Source organism: Furipterus horrens, unplaced genomic scaffold, assembly GCF_987537825.1.
Source record: "Furipterus horrens unplaced genomic scaffold, mFurHor1.1.pri manual_scaffold_3, whole genome shotgun sequence".
NCBI classification, from domain to species: domain Eukaryota; kingdom Metazoa; phylum Chordata; class Mammalia; order Chiroptera; family Furipteridae; genus Furipterus; species Furipterus horrens.
Window position 1 is genome coordinate 137947991 of NW_028327173.1, and position 6325 is coordinate 137954315.

Consider the following 6325-nt stretch of genomic DNA (forward strand, 5'->3'; position numbering starts at 1 on the left):
AAGAAATATAAATTGGTAGTTACAAAAACGTCATGGAGATATAAAGCAAGCATTGGTAATATAGTCAATAATATTGTAATAATTATGAATGGTGTCAGGTGGGTATTTGAAATATCAGGGGAATCATTTTATAAAGGATTTGATTGTCTAATCACTATGCTGTATACCTAAAACTAATATATTATGATATTGAATGTCAACTGTAATTTTAAAAAATTTTAAAGAAGCATTAAAAATAATCAAAAAATGAAAACAAATGATCTCTCTGTTCCACCTAAATGCAGGAAATAAATTCTCTTTTTATTAGAAAAAGACACAGAAGGCCAGAGATGCACCCAAGGAATCTACAAACTTTGTTAAACTAAACTATATCTTTCTACATACGGAAGAAAAATACTACTGAACCATAGTTGGACTTCCATTAGTTCACACACATTGGTTTTGTTAATTCAACATAATTTTTTTTTGAAAAGTTTTAAAAGCTTTCTGCCCTGGTCACATTTTCAGATCTTAATTTTCTTATGAGGGCTTCCACATACAAGTGAAAATTTAATAAAAGTTGTATGCTTTTCCCCTGTTCTTCTATTTTATGTCACTCTAATTACCCCAGCCAGTGACCCAAAGAGGGTAGAGGAGAATTTTTCTTCCCCTATAAAATATATACCCAATAAGTTTTTACTGAACAAATTGATATGAAAATACAACAATTCACACATATTTTTATTGATTTGAGTCAGATGTTTCTGAAATTCCTTAGAATATTCTTCTAGCTCAATCTTTTGCCAAATGGCAAGTTGTTTATTATGTCTGTTCTTTAACTTAAATAAACAGTTTCAACCCAAATTTTCAAACATATAGATGTTCTTGATTAATAATAATTCTACACATGGTCTATAGACCTAGAGAGGTATTTTTATAGAGTGTTTTTCCCTTGAAATCTACCTACACCTGTGCTGCCACAGCCCTGGCCACTTCCTGACTGTGCTGACAATTCCTGGCTTTGGTTTCTACAGCAGGCAGATGTGTCGAGAAGAGCCCTGAAGTTCTGGTACACCTCCTTCCCACACGTGTCTCACAGTGTGTTCGCTCAGGGCACAGAAATACACTGCAGAGTCTTCCAGCTGGGAAGCTGAGATGACAAGGTTGATGGAGCTGTTAGCTTTCTGAAAATTCAATGAATAGCGACCTTCTGTGGCATTTCTCTCATTATAGGAGTCCTGATGAATAAGTAAAATCATTGCTCCATTGCTGAGCTGCTTGTACCAGAATAAGCTATAACGTATAGCACTGGTGTCATATCTGCAGTCCATGGTCACAGTCTCCTTCTCCTGCACTGACATTAATGGTTGGCCTTGAGTTATCTTCTGGGCAATACTGAATCCTGAAGAAAACAATACAAACAGAAGTTATGGAATAAGTGATGTAGGACAAAAAAAATTCTTTTTTACATTCTGCTACCTTTCATTCCAAGGGTACTTATAAAACCCTTCTTTGACACAACCCCCCCCCCCAAGGCCTTAAGTCATAGAGGAGATGCATTCCCGCTGGGGCATCCCTACCTAGCCACATTGAAGCCAGGACCACCTTCAGAAGGCCAGAGAGCAACATGTTCAAGTTCTTCAAATAGGTGAAAGATATCTTGTGCTTCTTCAGTTTCAGGGCTCTGCCAGGTGAGATGACTATGACAGAAAGAGAAGAAATGCTGGGCTGTGTTGCTGCTGCTGTTTCAGAACAGGAAACAGGGTTTCCTGGAGTAGTAAGTTACTGTTGGTCACATCAGACTTCTCTATGTACCAGCTAAGAGTCTCAACCAATCCAAACTTCCTTTTTCATTAACCAACTCTTAAATTATAACAATTACATCTGAATATAAACATGGTACAGTTTTGTATTGAAAGGAAGACTGATGATTTGACCTACTGCTCTGTTCATTTATTACATCTCTGATGGAAATGGGCTTTGATACTTATTTAAGATACTACACATTATGGATTATGAAAACAATGTAAGACTTCTGGCCAAGACGGAGGTGGAGGTAAACATGCTTCACATCCCTCCACAACCATAAAAAGGAATACAACTACCTCAAAACTAAAAACAACGACTACCAGAAAATTGAACTGCATGGAAGCCCAACAAACAAAGATATAAAGAAGCAATACTCATCCAGACAGGTAGGAGGGGTGAAGCTGGAGCAGAGAGGATGTGGTGTGGTGGCACTGGTGTCAGTGGCAGTGGTGCAGCAGCAAGGCAGTGGCTGTGGTAGGCCTGCAGAAAGTGCAATCACACATTATAAGTTGGGAGGGACACCTGGGGAGCAATCTCAGCCCCAGACCAGACCACACAGCTCATGGTTCCAACATCAGGGATAATAAATTTCATTGCTTCTGACTGAGAAAACCAGTGGGGGTCGGGATAGAGGAAGAAAATGCTGGTTTCTCAGCAGAGTTCATTTGTTTAGAGGCCCCCACAATCCTAGAAATATGCAAACCCACCCTCTCTGGGAATCACAACCAGGGCAAAAGATAGAGGTATCCCAGTCCCATACAGGAAGTGGAAGAAGTGCCTGGAAAAGGGACAAGGGACAAGTGCTGAACAAGCAGCATTCTTCCCTCTCAGAATATTCCTCAACATACAGCACCACAATGTGGTGAAATGAGTCGCCTTGCACTGATGAATACCTAAGGCTCTGCCCCTTACAATGTAACAGGTGCAACAGCTCTACCTCAGACACAGGAAAATTAAGGAAGCTGTCAAGTTGTGGAGACAAAGAAGTATAACCCAAAAGAGGGAGCAGATCAAGGTTCAAGTGGGATAACTAAGAGATAAGGAGATAGCCAACCTAACAGATGCAGAGTTCAAAACACTGGTGATAACAATGCTCACACACTTGACAGATGTGACTGATTATGGCAAACACATCAGGGAAGAAGTGAAGGCTATGCTAAGTGAAACAAAGGAAAATCTGTGCAAAACCAATAGTGGGAGGAAAAAATCTGGGGTTCAAATCAGCTTTTTGAAACAATATAGAAAAAAGAAATAAGACTTGAAAGAAATAAGAAGAGGATTAGGCACCTCTGGGACAACTTTAAATGTGCCAGCATCTGAATCATAGGGGTGCCAGAAGAAGAGGAAGAGCAAGAAATTGAAACCTTATGTAAAAAAATAATGAAGGAAAACTTCCCTAATTTGGTGAAGGAAATAGATACAAGTCCAGGAAGCACAATAAGTCCCAAACAAGCTAGACCCAAAGAGGACCACACCAAAACACATCATAATTAAAATGCCAAAGATGAAAGATAAAGAGAAAATCTTAAAAGCAGCAAGAGATAAGAAGAGAGTGACCTACAAAGGGGTGCCTATAAGACTATCAGCTGATTTCTCGAAAGAAAACTTCATAGGCAAGAAGGGACTGGCAAGAAGTACTTAAACTGATGAAAGATAAGGACCTACACTCAAGATTATTCTATCCAGCAAAGCTATCATTTAGAATGAAAGGGCAGATAGAGTGATTCCCAGATAAGGTAAAGCTAAAGAAGTACATTACCACCAAGCCATTATTACATGAAATGTTAAAGGGACTTGTTTAAGAAGAAGAAGATTAAAACTATGAACATTAAAATAACAACATCCCTAACTGTTGTGGCTCATGGTATTGAGTGCCAACCTGCAAACCAAAGAGTTGCCAGTTTGATTCCCAGTCAGGGCACATGCCTGGGTTGCAGACCAGGCCCCTGGTTGGGGATGTGTGAGAGACAACCACACATTGATATTTCTCTCCCTCTCTTTCTTCCTTCCCCTCTCTCTAAAATTAAACAAAATCTTTTAAAAAATAAATAAAAGTAGCAGTTTATTAAAAAATAAAATGACAACAAACTCACAACTATTAACAACAAAATTGAAAACAAACAAACAAACTAAGCAAACAACTAGAACAGGAACAGAATCACAGATATGGAAATCATTTGGAGGGTAATCAGTTGAGAGGGGAAAGGGGGAGAAATGAGGAAATGGTGCAGGAATTAAGAAGCATAATTGGTAGATACAAAATAGACAGGGGAGTGTTAAGAATAACATAGGAAATGGTGAAGACAAAGAACTTACAAGCATGACCCATGGACATAAGCTAAGGGGGGTGGAGTTGCTGGAGTGAATGGGGGTACTGGGTAAAGGGGAGCAAAGAGAAAAACGTTGGGACAACTGTAAAAGCATAATCAATAAAATATACTTAAAAACAGTTAAAAATAAAAGAAGAAAAAAATAAGATGTAATAATCATTTATCTTCACACCTATGTATACTGTTGTTTCACCTCAGGTGAAATAAATCACTTTATCATCAGAAAGCAATCCTGTCTAGACTAATTACTGTATTCTTTTGATCTACCTACTATTATAGCAATGTTCCTTCTCACTATCAAGGTTGGTTCTGTTGCCTATCTGGGACCAAAAGCAGAAAAACCTAAGTACTCTTTGCTGAAGAGTTTCATTCTAAACTCTTCAGTATTGAAGTTCTATGACAGAGATCCCCTTCTCTTCTCTATTTAGTTTTGACAACTCAAAACTAAAATAAATAAATAAATAAGATCATTTTAAAAAAGAAAGAAAGAACTCTGGTCCTAATCCCTGGAATCGGTGAGTATTGCCTTATATGGAAAACATACACACACACACAAGAAAACAACAGCAACAAACAAACAAAATTTTTTTAAGATATGACTAAAAGTCCTGAGATGGGAAGATAATTCTGGATTATACAAGCTTAAATGCAATCACATGTATATTTTAAGAGAGAGACAGAGGGAGATTGAATTACAGGAGAAACCTATGAGACCATGGAAGTAGAGACAGAAGCAATGAATTCACAAGCCAAAAAAATGACTGGGCCCATCATAGCTGGAAGTCAAGAAACAAATTCTCTCCTAGAGCCTCTGGAGCAGGTACAGCCCTGCTGACAAATTGATTTCAGCTCACTGAAAATAATTTCAACTTTTGGCATCTAGAACGATGACAGAAAAAAAATTGTTGTTTTAAGACACCAAGTTTGTAGTAAATTTTCCAGAGGCAGTAGGAAACAAAAATAAACAAACTGTGTTGCAGGTTTAACCTGTGATGTGACTGCATATGAATAAAGTATACACCAAGTCTGCAAACTCTAGCTAGAGCATTGTTTTCTTCCATTGAATAAATTCTCACCCAAGTATGATCAAGCAGTTAAGCCCATAGTAATCATACCCTTTTTCTCTTCTAACTTGGTTTTGAGAAAAAACAAAACAAAAACTGACATATAAGTCATCCTTCCCTCTCTGTTATTAGTCTTGGGGGAAGCAGGTCAATTTCCTTCTACTAGACAGGAGCTAGTGGTTATAGAGAGGGAAATAATGAAAACTTTTGAGGTCTTGGCCTATAATACTGACCATTCTTGTACACATGGCTTAAATATAATTTAATCTAATGACTTTCTTTATAAAAAACGAGTTAGCTAATGACCCACAACCATAACTCAGGCAAGAGGGATCATCTCACTATATCAGTTGCCAATTATATTCATCCTTGGAAAGAATATGAGAGATCTTGAAAATAACCTACCCTTGACCAGTGGTGAGAGAATTAATTATTTATGTGAATTTGTTTATTTTATTGATTTATCTACAACACTAGAAAAATTATCTTTTTCAAAAGAAACTTGTAGAAGTAATGTTTAATTCAGTCAAAACATAAAGATGAGGCAGGGAAACTTGTAACAAGCTATTTCTAAAATAAACATTAATCCAAATGCCTTATGTAATCCACTAATAAGACTTAAGAAGGTCATGATAAAAAAAAATGTTCCCACATACCCCAGGAAGAATAATTTCAACCATAAATATAACAATGAAAATTGAACATCTAGGAATAAATTTATTATCATAAAACAATGGAGCTTTATTGAAAATTACATAAATGAAAAGAAATAATATGTTCTTTAATAAATAAATATACATCCTCAGGAGTTTATTCTTCACAAGACAATTTATAAATGTAAATGAATCCCAAGGCTTAAATTAAAGTTTTAATTATATGTAACAAAATTCACATTTTTCTTCTTTCTTAGTCAAACGTTTAATAATTATCAACTGTATAAAAAAGTTTGTGCTAGGTAGCAATGATTATAAGACAAAACTCTCCCTTCTAAATTCTATGAGAATAAACTAACAAAATTTGGAAAAAGAATAGTTTTGTGAGTCCAAACCTAAACTCACATTCTTAAATAAATCACTTCCTATTTTAATTTTTCTCTAACACCCAAATACCATATACCTCACTAGACTCTAAAAGAAAACACAA

The 6325-nt window shown here is 36.4% G+C and overlaps 1 long non-coding RNA gene across 1 annotated transcript; it reads right to left on the reverse strand.

Moving 5' to 3' along the window:
• Nucleotides 1-702: 702 nt before the first annotated feature.
• Nucleotides 703-1878, reverse strand: LOC150016098 (uncharacterized). The gene is made up of 2 exons (XR_016510033.1): nt 1560-1878; nt 703-1381 (listed from the first exon to the last, which is right to left on the reverse strand). It is a non-coding gene; the product is annotated as an uncharacterized LOC150016098 (long non-coding RNA).
• Nucleotides 1879-6325: the final 4447 nt, after the last annotated feature.